Genomic DNA, 16,219 nt, shown 5'->3' on the forward strand with positions numbered 1-16,219 from the left:
CCTCCATTAATAGTTTTAGACTTTAAAAAACTGTGTATGCAGCCTTCCTCCCTTGGTAACCGTCCACAAGCTCCTACGCGAGCGGAGTGTTTTCTTTTCAGATCAGCCGCACCGCCGGATAGATGCAATACTATCGCGGGGCCCACAGTGCACGACGAATGCCAAAAGCCCGGTTCTTACACCGTTCCCATTCAGTAATGACGATCGTGCTGCAAGTGGTCCGAGTATCCGACGCATTGTTTCTAGTTCTCTCGCCGAAACAACAAATGGAATTTGCAAATACGAAATTAAAATAAAATATTAATAAAATTGGGGTGCAACACGAGGACTTTCCAGGAGGTCACCCATCCTAGTACTACTCTCGCCCAAGCACGCTTAACTTCGGAGTTTTGATGGGATCCAGTGCACTAGTGCTGGTATGATCGCACCCGTTTAATTCATGCTCGCTTAGATCTTTATGCATTATCTTGCTCCCCTCCATTAATTGTTTTAGACTTGAAAAAAGTGTGTATGCAGCCTTCCTCCCTTGGTAACCGTGCACAAGCTCCTACGTCAGCGGAGTGTTTGCTTTTCAGATCTGCCGCACCCTCGGATAGATGCAATACTATCGCGGGGCCCACAACGCATGACGAATGCCGAAAGCCGGGTTCTTGCATCGTTCCCATTCAGTAATGACGATCGTCCCGCAAGTGGTCCGAGTATCCGGCGCGTTCTTTCCAGTTGTCTCGCCGAAACAACAAATGGAATATGCAAATACAAATCAAAATAAAATATTAATAAAATTAGGGTGCAACACGAGGACTTCCCGGGAGGTCACCCATCCTAGTACTACTCCCGCCCAAGCACGCTTAACTTCGGAGTTCTGATGGGATCTGGTGCATTAGTGCTGGTATGATCTCACCCGTTTAATTCATGCTCGCTTAGATCATTATGCACTATCTTGCTCCCCTCCATTAATTGTTTTAGACATGAAAAAAGTGTGTTTGCAGCCTTCCTCCCTTGGTAACCGGGCACAAGCTCCTACGTGAGCGGACTATTTGCTTTTCAGATCTGCCGCACCCCCGGATAGATGCAATACTATCGCGGGGCCCACAATGCATGACGAATGCCGAGGTCACCCATCCTAGTACTACTCTCGCCCAAGCACGCTTAACTTCGGAGTTTTGATGGGATCCAGTGCACTAGTGCTGGTATGATCGCACCCGTTTAATTCATGCTCGCTTAGATCTTTATGCATTATCTTGCTCCCCTCCATTAATTGTTTTAGACTTGAAAAAAGTGTGTATGCAGCCTTCCTCCCTTGGTAACCGTGCACAAGCTCTTACGTCAGCGGAGTGTTTGCTTTTCAGATCTGCCGCACCCTCGGATAGATGCAATACTATCGCGGGGCCCACAATGCATGACGAATGCCGAAAGCCGGGTTCTTGCATCGTTCCCATTCAGTAATGACGATCGTCCCGCAAGTGGTCCGAGTATCCGGCGCGTTCTTTCCAGTTGTCTCGCCGAAACAACAAATGGAATATGCAAATACAAATCAAAATAAAATATTAATAAAATTGGGGTGCAACACGAGGACTTCCCGGGAGGTCACCCATCCTAGTACTACTCCCGCCCAAGCACGCTTAACTTCGGAGTTCTGATGGGATCTGGTGCATTAGTGCTGGTATGATCTCACCCGTTTAATTCATGCTCGCTTAGATCATTATGCACTATCTTGCTCCCCTCCATTAATTGTTTTAGACATGAAAAAAGTGTGTTTGCAGCCTTCCTCCCTTGGTAACCGGGCACAAGCTCCTACGTGAGCGGACTATTTGCTTTTCAGATCTGCCGCACCCCCGGATAGATGCAATACTATCGCGGGGCCCACAATGCATGACGAATGCCGAGGTCACCCATCCTAGTACTACTCTCGCCCAAGTACGCTTAACTTCGGAGTTTTGATGGGATCCAGTGCACTAGTGCTGGTATGATCGCACCCGTTTAATTCATGCTCGCTTAGATCTTTATGCATTATCTTGCTCCCCTCCATTAATTGTTTTAGACTTGAAAAAAGTGTGTATGCAGCCTTCCTCCCTTGGTAACCGTGCACAAGCTCTTACGTCAGCGGAGTGTTTGCTTTTCAGATCTGCCGCACCCTCGGATAGATGCAATACTATCGCGGGGCCCACAATGCATGACGAATGCCGAAAGCCGGGTTCTTGCATCGTTCCCATTCAGTAATGACAATCGTCCCGCAAGTGGTCCGAGTATCCGACGCGTTGTTTCCAGTTGTTTCGCCGAAACAACAAATGGAATTTGCAAATACAATTCAAAATAAAATATCAATAAAATCGGGGTGCGACACGAGGACTTCCCAGGAGGTCACCCATCCTAGTACCACTCTCGCCCAAGCACGCTTAACTTCGGAGTTCTGATGGGCTCCGGTGCATTAGTGCTGGTATGATCGCACCCGTTTAATTCATGATCGCTTAGATCTTTATGCACTATCTTGCTCCCCTCCATTAATTGTTTTAGACATGAAAAAAGTGTGTATGCAGCCTTCCTCCCTTGGTAATCATGCACAAGCTCCGACGTGAGCGGAGTGTTTGCTTTTCAGATCTGCCGCACCCCTGGATAAATGCAACAATATCATGGGGCCCACAATGCACGACGAATGCCAAAAGCCCGGTTTTTGCACGGTTCCCATTCAGTAATGACGATCGTGCCGCAAATGGTCCGAGTATCCGGCGCGTTGTTTGTGTTTGTCTCGCCGAAACGACAAATGGAATTTGCAAATACGATATCGAAATAAAATATTAATAAAATTGGGGTGCAGCACAAGCACTTCCCAGGAGGTCACCCATCCTAGTACCACTCTCGCCCAAGCACGCTTGACTTCGGAGTTCTGATGGGATCCGGTGCATTAGTGTTGGTATGAGGGCACCCGTTTAATTCATGCTCGCTTAGATCTTTATGCACTATCTTGCTCCCCTCCATTAATTGTTTTAGACTTGAAAAAACTGTGTATGCAGCTTTCCTCCCTTGGTAACCGTGCACAAGCTCCTACGTGAGTGGAGTGTTTGCTTTTCAGATCTGCCGCACCCCCGGTTAGATGCAATACTATCGCGGGGTCCACAATGCACGACGAATGCCAAAAGCCCAGTTCTTGCACCGTTCCCATTCTGTAATGACGATCGTGCCGCAAGTGGTCCGAGTATCCAACGCGTTGTTTCCAGTTGTCCGACCGAAACAACAAATGGAATTTATAAATACAAATCAAAATAAAATATTAATAAAATTGGGGTGCAACACGAGGACTTCCCAGGAAGTCACCCATCCTAGTACTATTCTCGCCCAAGCACGCTTAACTTCGGACTTCTTATGGGATCCGGTGTATTAGTGCTGGTATGATCGCACCCATTTAATTCATGCTCGGTTAGATCTTTATGCACTATCTTGCTCCCCTACATTAATTGTTTTAGACTTGAAAAAACTGTGTATGCAGCCTTCCTCCCTTGGTAACCGTGCACAAACTCCCACGTGAGCAGAGTGTTTGTTTTTCAGATCTGCCGCACCCCCGGATAGATGCAAAACTATCGCGGGGCCCACAATGCACGACGAATGCCAAAAGCCCGGTTCTTGCACCGTTCCTATTCAGTAATAGCGATCGTGCCGCAAGTAGTCCGAGTATCCGACGCGTTGTTTCCAGTTGTCTCGCCGAAACTACAAATGGAATTTGCAAATACGATATCAAAATAAAATATTAATAAAATTGGGGTGCAACACAAGGACTTCCCAGGAGGTCACCCATCATAGTACTACTCTCGCCCAAGCACGCTTAACTTCAGAGTTCTTATGGGATCCGGTGCATTAGTGCAGGTATGAGCGCACCGTTTTAATTCATGCTCGCTTTGATCTTTATGCACTATTTTGATCCCTCCATTAATTGTTTTAGACTTGGAAAAAGTGTGTATGCAGCCTTAATCCCTTGGTAACCGTGCACAAGCTCTTACGTGAGCGGAGTGTTTGCTTTTCAGATCTGCCGCACCCCCGGATAGATGCAATAGTATCGCAGGGCCCACAATGCACGACGAATGCCGAAAGCCCGGTTCTTGCACCGTTCCCATTCAGTAATGACGATCGTGCCGCAAGTGGTCCGAGTATCCGACGCGTTGTTTCCAGTTGTCTCACCGAAACAACAAATGGAATTTGGAAATACGAAATCAAAATAAAATATTAATAAAATTGTGGTGCAACACAAGGACTTCCAAGGAGGTCACCCATCCTAGTACTACTCTCGCCCAAGCACGCTTAACTTCGGAGTTCTGATGGGATCCGGTGCATTAGTGCTGGTATGATCGCACCCGTTTAATTCATGGTCGCTGAGATCTTTATGCACTATCTTGCTCCCCTCCATTAATTGTTTTAGAATTGAAAAAACTGTGTATGCAGCCTTCCTCCCTTGGCAACCGTGCACAAGCTCCTACGTGAGCGGAGTGTTTGTTTTTCAAATCTGCCGCACCCCCGGATAGATGCAATACTATCGCGGGGCCCACAACGCACGACGAATGCCAAAAGCCCGGTTCTTGCACCGTTCCCATTCAGTAATGGCGATCGTGCCGCAAGTAGTCCGAGTATCCGACGCGTTGTTTCCAATTGTCTCGCCGAAACAACAAATGGAATTTGGAAATACGATATCAAAATAAAATATTAATAAAATTGGGGTGCAACACGAGGACTTCCCAGAGTGTCACCCATCCTAGTACTACTCTCGCCCAAGCACGCTTATCTTCGGAGTTCTGATGGGATCCGGTGCATTAGTGCTGGTATGATCGCTCCCGTTTAATTAATGCTCGCTTAGATCTTTATGCACTATCTTGCTCCCCTCCATTAATTGTTTTAGACTGGAAAAAACTGTTGATGCAGCCTTCCTCCCTTGGTAACCGTGCACAAGCTCCTACGTGAGCGGAGGGTTTGCTTTTCAGATCTGCCGCACCACCGGATAAATGCAATACTATCGCAGGGCCCACAATGTACGACGAATGCCAAAAGCCCAGTTCTTGCACGGTTCCCATTCAGTAATGACGATCGTGCCGCAAATGGTCCGAGTATCCGGCGCGTTATTTGCGTTTGTCTCACCGAAACGACAAATGGAATTTTCAAATACGATATCGAAATAAAATATTAATAAAATTGGGGTGCAACACGAGGACTTCCTAGGAGGTCACCCATCCTAGTACTACTCTCACCCAAGCACGCTTAACTTCGGAGTTCCGATGGGATCCAGTGCATTAGTGCTGCTATGATCTCACCTGTTTAATTCATGCTCGCTTAGATCTTTATGCACTATCTTGCTCCCCTCCATTAATTGTTTAAGACTTGAAAAAAGTGTGTATGCAGCCTTCCTCCCTTGGTAAGCGTGCACAAGCTCTTACATGAGCGGACTGTTTGCTTTTAAGTGAAAGAATGGTAGGATCCATCTGATGGACGCCATAAAGGTTGCGGAATGGGTGGGGCGAATTTCAAAAATTTCCTACCTTCTCCCAACTGGGAATCATATTCCCTGAATTTAGAATACAATATTCAAGGATCTATTTGAACCCTAACGAAACCAGATCTGTACCAAAAGATAAATGGGAGGATTATACCTGATCCAGAGAAGCAGTATCTCCCAAAGTTGGTGTTCACGCCCAAAGAATGCTCCAAGATCTGTCCCTGCTGAAGATGACACAGCTGTGGATGGAATAGAACCAGCTGGGTGCGTCCTACACACTGGATCCTTCGCAAGAATCCCCTGGATGTACTAAACACTGAATTCTTTCAGTCTTTCTTGCAAGACTGATGTCAAGAATTGGTTTCTTGACTTTCTTTTCTGCAAAGATCAAATCTTGCAATAATGCAGATGGCGGCGGCAGGAGGAGATCTCCAGAAACGAAAAGGCTGAACTGTTTTCTTTTCTGGAGAGTATGAGATCTAATCTCAAATCGCAGGAACCCTTCTTGCTTACCAAAACCCCTTGGATCAAAATCTGATTTCTCTCCCTCTTGGTACATTCGAAATCTCCTCCTTTCTTCTTGATTAAGAAATCTCCTAATTAGGAGTTATCCCAATCCAAATCAGTATTTGGATAGGGGATAATCTTAATCCCTTTCCCAGATAGAGTTAGCTTACTCCTGATCTTATCAGGAGGTTACCAGATTCAAATCTGATTTGAATTTGGTCTCTAAGAGTGGATAAGGCTAAGAGCCCAATCCTTTTTGCTAACTTCAATCTCAAATTCGCCCCATTGATGGGTGATCATATCAGCCCACCTCGAAATGGGCTTTTGGCCCATTAAGTATTCAGTGTTTAATTAGTTTCCAATCTGCTGCCCAGTTGGGCTTCTTTGTATGGCGTGGGACCCAAGCATTGATCTACACACCAGCCACATGGGTTCGGCCCAGCCTTTAATACAAGGCCCAGCCGAATTCACTGAAAAACTCAATGAACCCCTTGAGTCCATCGTATGGACCCTATGGGCCCAACACTTACATTAAGTGGTCCCTGGGCCAAGCCATCTTATAAAAACCCAGGGATTGTGGGCAGGTGCAAGATTAGCCCATCAGGTATTATCCTAAATGGTCTTACACTTAACCTCTCAGCCCTTAATGATCAAGCACTGCCCGACAAGAGAGGACCTCTCCCTCGGCTGCAAGGAACAGTGCCGCACTCTCCTCTCACATGGATCCCAGGAATTAAAACCATTTGCAAACATTTTGAAACAGTACATATATATGTAAATATATTAATTTTGCAAAAACAAAATTCCAACGATTGAAATCAACTGCCGGCAGTTTGGTTTCCATCAGAGAGAGTGCATTCCCGATCATTAACCTTTGTCCGACAAAGTGGCTGATTCTGTCACTATGACCACCCACTCAGATGAATTCTCAAACTACCCCAACATACCCAGGTTTTGATCCCCACTAAGGATCTCACTGATTGGCATATCAAAGGCAGCCTGATCCAGCACCTAGTGAAGTGTCATAATCGAGTCTAGGGGTCAGGTGTAACTTTCCAGTTTTGCCCATCTATCTCCAAGGTCCAGGGCAAGACTGGAAATCTGATCCGGTTCAAGGATTCAAGTAATCCCATGCTGTATGTGCCTCGGGTCTTACCCTGATGGCTGAGACAGGCCATCCCAACACTTGGTGGCACACCAGTATCAGCCTTGGCAGGATAAATCTCCCCAGACTTATCCAACGGCTGTGAACATTTAAAACTAACATGAGTCTCTACAAATGTCCAGTTTTAGGGTTTTACACAGAATTAAACCAAACAACATGAATCAAACATGCACTTTATTTATTTCCACTAAATAACAAAAGTACATCAAAATGATTGAAGCTAAGGGCATACAAAACTGTCTAACAGCTCCCACTTGCACTTAGGTCCAATCTGGTACAAGCCGGAGTCCCATAGTTTCCACGTGTTTCTCAAACACCTTCTGTGTCAGTGGCTTAGTCAATGGGTCTGCCACATTATCCGCTGATGCTACCTTTTGAATTAGGACGTCCCCTCTACCAACGATCTCCCGCAGTACATGGTACTTCCTCTTGATGTGCTTTGACTTCAAGTGGGCCCGAGGCTCTTTAGCCTGGGCGATCGCTCCATTGTTGTCACACAACAACGGGATGGGTGATGTGCTGGATGGAATCGCTCCCAATTCGTGTATGAATTTCTTCATCCACACGGCTTCCTTGGCAGCTTCATTTGCGACAATGTACTCGGCCTCGGTTGTGGAGTCTGCAGTGGACCCCTGTTTGCTGCTTTTCCAGCAAACAGCACACGATCCTATCGTGAAAACATACCCAGATGTAGACTTTCTATCATCTGGATCCAACTGGAAATCGGCATCGGTATACCCTAGAACTTGCAGTGAACTACCATCGAATACCAGACAAAACTCTTTCGTCCTTCGAAGGTATTTGAGTATGTTCTTCACAGCAGTCCAATGCTCCTGTCCTGGGTTTGCCTGGAATCTGCTTACCACACTCACCGCCTGAGCTATGTCCGGGCGAGTGCACAACATGGCATACATGATGCTCCCCACGGCTGAGGCATAGGGAACGTCTCTCATGCTCTCAATCTCCTCAGAAGTCTTGGGAGACATCTTCTTGGAGAGAGTGACTCCGTGCCTGAAAGGAACGTTTCCTTTCTTGGAGTTTTCCATGCTGTATCTTTTGACAATTTTGTCAATGTAAGCAGCCTGGGATAATCCAATTATCCGCTTCGATCTATCTCTATAGAGTCGAAGACCCAGTATGTATGAAGCTTCTCCAAGATCTTTCATGGAGAACTGCTGTGATAGCCATACCTTGACCGAAGTCAACATTCCTACATCATTCCCAATGAGTAGGATATCGTCCACATACAAGACCAAAAAGGTGATCTTATCCCCACTGGATTTCCTGTAAACACAGGGCTCATCCGGATTCTGCTCAAAGTCAAACGTTTTGACTGCAGAATCAAAACGGATGTTCCAATTCCTAGAAGCCTGCTTAAGTCCATATATGGATCTATTAAGTTTACATACCATGTGTTCCTGACCAGCAGCAATGAAGCCTTGCGGCTGCTGCATGTAGATATCTTCACTAAGATCTCCATTCAGGAACGCTGTTTTGACATCCATTTGCCAAATCTCGTAATCATGGTACGCTGCTACAGCTAGCAAGATCCTAATGGATTTAAGCATGGCCACCGGTGAAAAGGTTTCCTCATAGTCGATGCCTTCTTTCTGAGTATACCCTTTCGCCACCAAACGAGCTTTAAAGGTCTCAATCCTACCATCGGGGCCCTTCTTCCTCTTGTAGATCCATTTGCAACCAATTGCTTTTACCCCGGAGGGCGGATCCACTAGAGTCCAGACTCCATTGGTCTCCATTGAGTCCATCTCGGCTCTCATGGCCTCCACCCACTTCTGGGAGTCTATGTCTAACATAGCTTTCGCGTAAGTCACGGGATCCTCTTCACTAGTCAAGGCTTCCACCAGGTAACTATCCTGGTCATAACCATATCGAACTGGTGGCCTGGATACCCGGGTGGACCTTCTAGGTTGGTCATTACCTGGAACTTGTGGGACATCTCCCACTGCTCCTGAGCTCTCCTCATCAAGAACTATTTCCTGACGATGGGTGTCCAGGATGTAATCGGATTCTAAGAATCGGGCGTTTCGACTGCAGAACACTTTCTGCTCACTTGGGTCATAGAATAGATAACCCACCGAATCCTTTGGGTAGCCTATAAACAGGCAACGGCTGGTTTTAGATTCCAACTTGTCCGCACTTGTTCTTTTAACGTGTGCAGGGCAACCCCAAATCTTCAAGTGTCTCACACTTGGCTTCCTTCCGGTCCAAAGCTCATATGGAGTTTTCGGAACTGATTTGGTTGGAACCCTATTCAGCACGTAGATAGCAGTCTCTAATGCGTATCCCCAAAAGGATGTGGGTAATTCTGAGCGTACGAGAAGTGACCGGACCATGTCCAACAAGGTCCTATTTCTCCTCTCTGAAACACCGTTGAGTTGAGGTGTAGCAGGAGGAGCTAGTTGTGACACTATCCCATTGGCCTTTAAGTAGTCCCTGAATTCGTCAGAGAGATACTCGCCACCTCGATCTGATCGAAGGGCCTTAATTTCTCTCCCTAACTGTTTCTCGACTTCCTGTCTGAACTCTTTGAACCTTTCAAATGATTCAGACTTATGTCTCATTAGGTACACGTAACCATATCGTGAAAAATCATCTGTAAAGGTGATGAAGTACACATGTTGATTCCGTATCCTAACACTCAGGGGACCACATACATCAGTATGTATTAGGTCAAGTGTGCCTGCACATCTTTCAGGCTTACCGTCAAATGGCCGCTTAGTCATCTTACCTTGGAGGCAAGGTTCACAAGTGGGAAGATTTTCTACAGTTAGAAAATCCAAAGGACCATCCTTTACCAGTCTTGTGATTCGGTCGACACCGATGTGGCCAAGTCGGTAATGCCAGAGGCACGTGGGATTTACTGTATCACGAGTCCTTTTCTTGGGATTTTCAACCGACGTAGTTTCGGTTAAGTTAGTTTCCAAAGAAGGATGCAGAACATAGAGACCGTTCTCTAGTTCCCCGCATGCGATGAATTTATTATTCCGTTTAACAGTAATCATATTACTAAAGTAAACAGTATATCCATCAGCACACAATTTTGAAACAGAAATTAAATTCCTTCTCAAGTTCTGTACATAAAGACAATCTTTAAGTACAAGGACTCCTTCTTTAAAAACTAATTCTACGGTTCCTATTGCCGCAACTGCAACACTTGCAGTTGTTCCCAAGAACAGTGTCACTTCACCTTCACTCAACCTTCTGCTAACTTTGAACCCCTGCAGTGAGTTACACGCATGAGTTGAAGCCCCGGAGTCAACACACCAGGACACAGAAGTAACTAACATATTAGTTTCTATGACACAAGTTTCGATATTACCTTTCTTAGATTCCAGGTAGGTAGGACAGTTCCTCTTCCAGTGGCTGGTCTGCTTGCAGAAGTGACAGACATCAGATGCCTTGTTCTTCTTCTGCTTCTTGGGTTTGGTAGTCTTCTTCTAGGGCTTCTTTGCCTTTCTCTTTCTCTTGCCCGATTTGTTAGCTTCAGCAAGCATAACCACAGGCTCATCCTTGTTGAGTAAATCCTCGGCCCTCTGCAACATATTGCTGAGTTCCTGGACGCTGACATTCAGCTTATTCATATTGTAGTTCATAGTGAACGCATTGAAGGAAGAGGGCAAAGAATTTAGGATGGCATCCACTTGCGTGCCAAGATCTAGCCCGGATCCAAGAGCTTCAAGTTCGTTGATGTATCCCATCATCCGAAGACAATGGTCATGAACTTTCTGCCCTTTGGTCATCTGCGCGGTCATGAACAATTTCAGGACCTTCTGTCGAGTAGAACGGTTCTGCTCCTCATACATTGTCCTTAGACTGTCCAATATGTCCTTGGCAAGTTTGATCTGATCGAACTGCCTCTGTATTGAGTTGTCTAATGAGGCAATGACAAAGTAGCGGGCTAGGGAGTTCTTATCCTCCCAATCTTGGTAGTCCCTCCTACGGGCCTCAGAAGCCCTATCACCCGGACGTTCCGGGGCAGGATTTTTCACTACCTTGTCTAACTTTTCAGAAGTTAGGACCAGCATAAGATTTCTGTACCAGTCGGCATAGTTTGGGCCCTTAAGCTTGTTATCGTCTAGAAGCTTTGCAAATTGACCGTTTGCCATTTTCTGATAAAACAGCAAAATCATTAGTCCACAACCTTAGTTTGATTCATGTTTACCTACATAGATATGGCTTTTAATCTATGTTCCATTCTCATTTGTTCATCTCTGAGATTTCCCTCCTATCTCAGTGACGGAGACGACGAAATGTCTCTGGAAATGTGGGAAATCACATGGGGTGCGTGAAGCCAACTGTTTCAGCTGCATAACCCCACCACCTTTCTGTGACGGATCATATCCACTCATCAAATGAGTTTCCCTTTGGCCTCTGTCAGACAAGGTTCAGAGCCGTTTTCAGGTAAACCCTTCTGTCCAGTGAGTGCGCACACCCATCATATTCAGGTTATGCCAAGGTACCGTGAGAGAGTTCTCATTTTCTGGTGAAGCCCCTCCCACATCGGTCTATGACGCCCCTATCATCTTATGAAACACTCTAACAGATCCAACAGCAAATGGATAGCCCAATTTTATGGTGCGTTTCCTCATTACTGATGGACCCATCATTGTGCTAATGACGGAAGGCCTTTAGAGAGTCCATCATATGGATCTCCCTATCACTTGCATTCATATTTGCTGGAGGGAACAAAATTACGCCCTAGTTCTAATTTAGGTCAAACCAAAGTGGCTCCCACTGACTTTCATAAAGTCAGATTTCTGGTGGGCCTTAATCGGCTAGGGGTTCCGTACGCATCCCTTTTCAGGGTTGTGGGGCCCACCAGGCAAAGAGGGGGTCATCCAATGACCTTCAGGGACACCATGGCAATGATGTGCATTCAGCCATGGTGTGCACAAGAGCCACTAACGAGTCATCATGGGCCAAGTACTTATGGCCCATGGTCGCAGCACATCAAACATCCAAACATCACATGTAAAGGAGGAATTGATCCAATCAATTAATTGCTGTAAAGCCCATTCAACGGCCCATTTAAAAACCAAGTCATTAACGATTAATGTCCACTAGGTGTATGGGCTGAATCGCAGATAGCAGTTCGGCCCATACAGCTTATCTCACAATAATGGGCTTTTGCAGTTTTAACCCTTTAAAACTGGGCTTTACAGGTGGGCCGAATTAATCCCTGTAATTGAACATCAGATTTGGAACAAAAGTGTGAGACAATTGGACTGAAAACAGCCCCTTTCGAAACCCAGATTCGGTCCAAACAGTTTTGGTCCAATCTAGTCCGAAATGGTCCAAAACTGATTTTCAATTCAAGAATTAATTATTGAATGATCTGAAATTAATAGTTTTGATTTCTAGCAAACACAAAACAATTATGGACTGTTCGCACCACCTGCAAAACAGAAGTTAATCACAAGGGTTGCAGTTTCATAAACTGCAAATCGCAGAAAACGATTTCTCCATCAGCAAATCTCCAGCGCCGCCATCTCCTTCCATCTTCTTTAATCAAGAAAAATAACAGAAATCCTATTTCTATTAATTACATTCTTGATCAAATCCTATATATTCAGTCTAAAAATAAAAAAAATTATTTACAGACCGAATTGAATGAAATAAATAAATAGAAAAGAAAAAGGGTGCGCAGACCATCTGCGCTAAAACTGCACTGCGATCTCCAGGTTTGAACAGTCCATTAAATCAAAATAAATAAAGAACAATTCCAAATAAATTTTTGATGTAATAAAATTAATTTCAGATCAATCGCCCTTAACAAGAAACAGTTTCTTGAAAAAAAAAAGAAAACAATCTGCGCAAATCTTGAAAGAACACCTTCTATCCATCTGCGCAGGGTCAGATCTGATTTTCTTTTGGTTCAAGATTCGAACCTGTGGCTCTGATACCACTGAAAGAATGGTAGGATCCATCTGATGGACGCCATAAAGGTTGCGGAATGGGTGGGGCGAATTTCAAAAATTTCCTACCTTCTCCCAACTGGGAATCATATTCCCTGAATTTAGAATACAATATTCAAGGATCTACTTGAACCCTAACCAAACCAGATCTGTACCAAAAGATAAATGGGAGGATTATACCTGATCCGGAGAAGCAGTATCTCCCAAAGTTGGTGTTCACGCCCAAAGAATGCTCCAAGATCTGTCCCTGCTGAAGATGACACAGCTGTGGATGGAACAGAACCAGCAGGGTGCGTCCTACACACTGGATCCTTCGCAAGAATCCCCTGGATGTACTAAACACTGAATTCTTTCAGTCTTTCTTGCAAGACTGATGTCAAGAACTGGTTTCTTGACTTTCTTTTCTGCAAAGATCAAATCTTGCAATAATGCAGATGGCGGCGGCAGGAGGAGATCTCCAGAAACGAAAAGGCTGAACTGTTTTCTTTTCTGGAGAGTATGAGATCTAATCTCAAATCGCAGGAACCCTTCTTGCTTACCAAAACCCCTTGGATCAAAATCTGATTTCTCTCCCTCTTGGTACATTCGAAATCTTCTCCTTTCTTCTTGATTAAGAAATCTCCTAATTAGGAGTTATCCCAATCCAAATCAGTATTTGGATAGGGGATAATCTTAATCCCTTTCCCAGATAGAGTTAGCTTACTGCTGATCTTATCAGGAGGTTACCAGATTCAAATCTGATTTGAATTTGGTCTCTAAGAGTGGATAAGGCTAAGAGCCCAATCCTTTTTGCTAACTTCAATCTCAAATTCGCCCCATTGATGGGTGATCATATCAGCCCACCTCGAAATGGGCTTTTGGCCCATTAAGTATTCAGTGTTTAATTAGTTTCCAATCTGCTGCCCAGTTGGGCTTCTTTGTATGGCGTGGGACCCAAGCATTGATCTACACACCAGCCACATGGGTTCGGCCCAGCCTTTAATACAAGGCCCAGCCGAATTCACTGAAAAACTCAATGAACCCCTTGAGTCCATCGTATGGACCCCATGGGCCCAACACTTACATTAAGTGGTCCCTGGGCCAAGCCATCTTATAAAAACCCAGGGATTGTGGGCAGGTGCAAGATTAGCCCATCAGGTATTATCCTAAATGGTCTTACACTTAACCTCTCAGCCCTTAATGATCAAGCACTGCCCGACAAGAGAGGACCTCTCCCTCGGCTGCAAGGAATAGTGCCGCACTCTCCTCTCACATGGATCCCGAGAATTAAAACCATTTGCAAACATTTTGAAACAGTACATATATATGTAAATATATTAATTTTGCAAAAACAAAATTCCAACGATTGAAATCAACTGCCGGCAGTTTGGTTTCCATCAGAGAGAGTGCATTCCCGATCATTACCCTTTGTCCGACAAAGTGGCTGATTCTGTCACTATGACCACCCACTCAGATGAATTCTCAAACTGCCCCAACATACCCAGGTTTTGATCCCCACTAAGGATCTCACTGATTGGCATATCAAAGGCAGCCTAATCCAGCACCTAGTGAAGTGTCATAATCGAGTCTAGGGGTCAGGTGTAACTTTCCAGTTTTGCCTATCTATCTCCAAGGTCCAGGGCAAGACTGGAAATCTGATCCGGTTCAAGGATTCAAGTAATCCCATGCTGTATGTGCCTCGAGTCTTACCCTGATGGCTGAGACAGGCCATCCCTTGGTAACCGTGCACAAGCTCCTACGTGAGCGGAGTGTTTGCTTTTCAGATCTGCCGCACCACCGGATAGATGCAATACTATCGCGGGGCCCACAATGCACGACGAATGCCAAAAGCCCGATTTTTGCACGGTTCCCATTCAGTAATGACGATCGTGCCGCAAATGGTCCGAGTATCCGGCGCGTTGTTTGTGTTTGTCTCGCCGAAACGACAAATGGAATTTGCAAATTCGATATCGAAATAAAATATTAATAAAATTGGGGTGCAAAAAGAGCACTTCCCAGGAGGTCACCCATCCTAGTACTACTCTCGCCCAAGCACACTTAACTTCGGAGTTCTGATGGGATCCGGTACATTAGTGATGGTATGATCGCACCCGTTTAATTCATGCTCGCTTAGATCTTTATGCACTATCTTGCTCCCCTCCATTAATTGTTTTAGACTTGAAAAAACTGTGTATGCAGCCTTCCTCCCTTGGTAACCGTGCACAAACTCCTACGTGAGCGGAGTGTTTGATTTTCAGATCTGCCGCACCACCGGAGAAATGCAATACTATCGTGGGGCCCACAATGCACGACGAATGCCAAAAGTCGAGTTCTTGCACGGTTCCCATTCAGTAATGACGATCGTGCCACAAATGGTCCGAGTATCCGGTGCTTTGTTTGCGTTTGTCTCGCCGAAACGACAAATGGAATTTCCAAATACGATATCGAAATAAAATATTAATAAAATTGGGGTGCAACACGAGGACTTCCCAGGAGGTCAACCATCCTAGTACTAGTCTCGGCCAAACACGCGTAACTTCGGAGTTCTGCTGGGATTCGGTGCATTAGTGCTGGTATGATCGCACCCGTTTAATTCATGCTCGCTTAGATCTTTATGCACTATCTTGCCCCCCTCCATTAATTGTTTTAGACTTGAAAAAACTGTGTATGCAGCCTTCCTCCCTTGGTAACCGTGCACAAGCTCCTACGTGAGCGGATTGTTTGCTTTTCAGATCTGCCGCACCACCGGATAAATGCAATACTATCGCGGGGCCAACAATGTACGACGAATGCCAAAAGCCGAGTTCTTGCACGGTTCCCATTCAGTAATGACGATCGTGCCGCAAATGGACCGAGTATCCGATGCGTTGTTTGCGTTTGTCTCGCCGAAACGACAAATGGAATTTGCAAACACGATATCGAAATAAAATATTAATAAAATTGGGGTGCAACACGAGGACTTCCCAGGACGTCACCCATCCTAGTACTACTCTCACCCAAGCACGCTTAACTTTGGAGTTCTGATGGGATCCGACGCATTAGTGCTGGTATGATCGCACCCGTTTAATTCATGCTCGCTTATATTTTTATGCACTATCTTGCTCCCCTCCATTAAATGTTTTAGACTTGAAAAAACTGTGTATGCAGCCTTCTTCCCAT

The 16,219-nt window shown here is 45.3% G+C and overlaps 6 non-coding genes and 7 pseudogenes across 6 annotated transcripts; all 13 read right to left on the reverse strand.

Moving 5' to 3' along the window:
- Positions 1–311: 311 nt before the first annotated feature.
- Positions 312–430, reverse strand: LOC148792387 (5S ribosomal RNA; annotated as a pseudogene).
- A 354-nt stretch (positions 431–784) lies between these two features.
- On the reverse strand, positions 785–903 carry LOC148792388 (5S ribosomal RNA). The gene has a single exon (XR_016069475.1). It is a non-coding gene; the product is annotated as a 5S ribosomal RNA (ribosomal RNA).
- Positions 904–1,558: 655 nt separating this feature from the next.
- LOC148792389 (5S ribosomal RNA) lies at positions 1,559–1,677 on the reverse strand. Its single transcript, XR_016069407.1, has one exon. It is a non-coding gene; the product is annotated as a 5S ribosomal RNA (ribosomal RNA).
- A 655-nt stretch (positions 1,678–2,332) lies between these two features.
- On the reverse strand, positions 2,333–2,451 carry LOC148792390 (5S ribosomal RNA). Its single transcript, XR_016073486.1, has one exon. It is a non-coding gene; the product is annotated as a 5S ribosomal RNA (ribosomal RNA).
- A 355-nt stretch (positions 2,452–2,806) lies between these two features.
- LOC148792391 (5S ribosomal RNA) lies at positions 2,807–2,925 on the reverse strand (annotated as a pseudogene).
- A 354-nt stretch (positions 2,926–3,279) lies between these two features.
- Positions 3,280–3,398, reverse strand: LOC148792392 (5S ribosomal RNA). The gene has a single exon (XR_016069505.1). It is a non-coding gene; the product is annotated as a 5S ribosomal RNA (ribosomal RNA).
- Positions 3,399–3,753: 355 nt separating this feature from the next.
- LOC148792393 (5S ribosomal RNA) lies at positions 3,754–3,872 on the reverse strand (annotated as a pseudogene).
- A 354-nt stretch (positions 3,873–4,226) lies between these two features.
- Positions 4,227–4,345, reverse strand: LOC148792394 (5S ribosomal RNA). Its single transcript, XR_016075251.1, has one exon. It is a non-coding gene; the product is annotated as a 5S ribosomal RNA (ribosomal RNA).
- Positions 4,346–4,700: 355 nt separating this feature from the next.
- LOC148792395 (5S ribosomal RNA) lies at positions 4,701–4,819 on the reverse strand. Its single transcript, XR_016070476.1, has one exon. It is a non-coding gene; the product is annotated as a 5S ribosomal RNA (ribosomal RNA).
- Positions 4,820–5,174: 355 nt separating this feature from the next.
- On the reverse strand, positions 5,175–5,293 carry LOC148792396 (5S ribosomal RNA; annotated as a pseudogene).
- A 9,761-nt stretch (positions 5,294–15,054) lies between these two features.
- LOC148792397 (5S ribosomal RNA) lies at positions 15,055–15,173 on the reverse strand (annotated as a pseudogene).
- Positions 15,174–15,528: 355 nt separating this feature from the next.
- On the reverse strand, positions 15,529–15,647 carry LOC148792398 (5S ribosomal RNA; annotated as a pseudogene).
- A 355-nt stretch (positions 15,648–16,002) lies between these two features.
- On the reverse strand, positions 16,003–16,121 carry LOC148792399 (5S ribosomal RNA; annotated as a pseudogene).
- Positions 16,122–16,219: the final 98 nt, after the last annotated feature.

Source organism: Nelumbo nucifera, chromosome 4 (assembly GCF_055504915.1).
Source record: "Nelumbo nucifera cultivar China Antique chromosome 4, China Antique-T2T, whole genome shotgun sequence".
Lineage (NCBI taxonomy): Eukaryota > Viridiplantae > Streptophyta > Magnoliopsida > Proteales > Nelumbonaceae > Nelumbo > Nelumbo nucifera.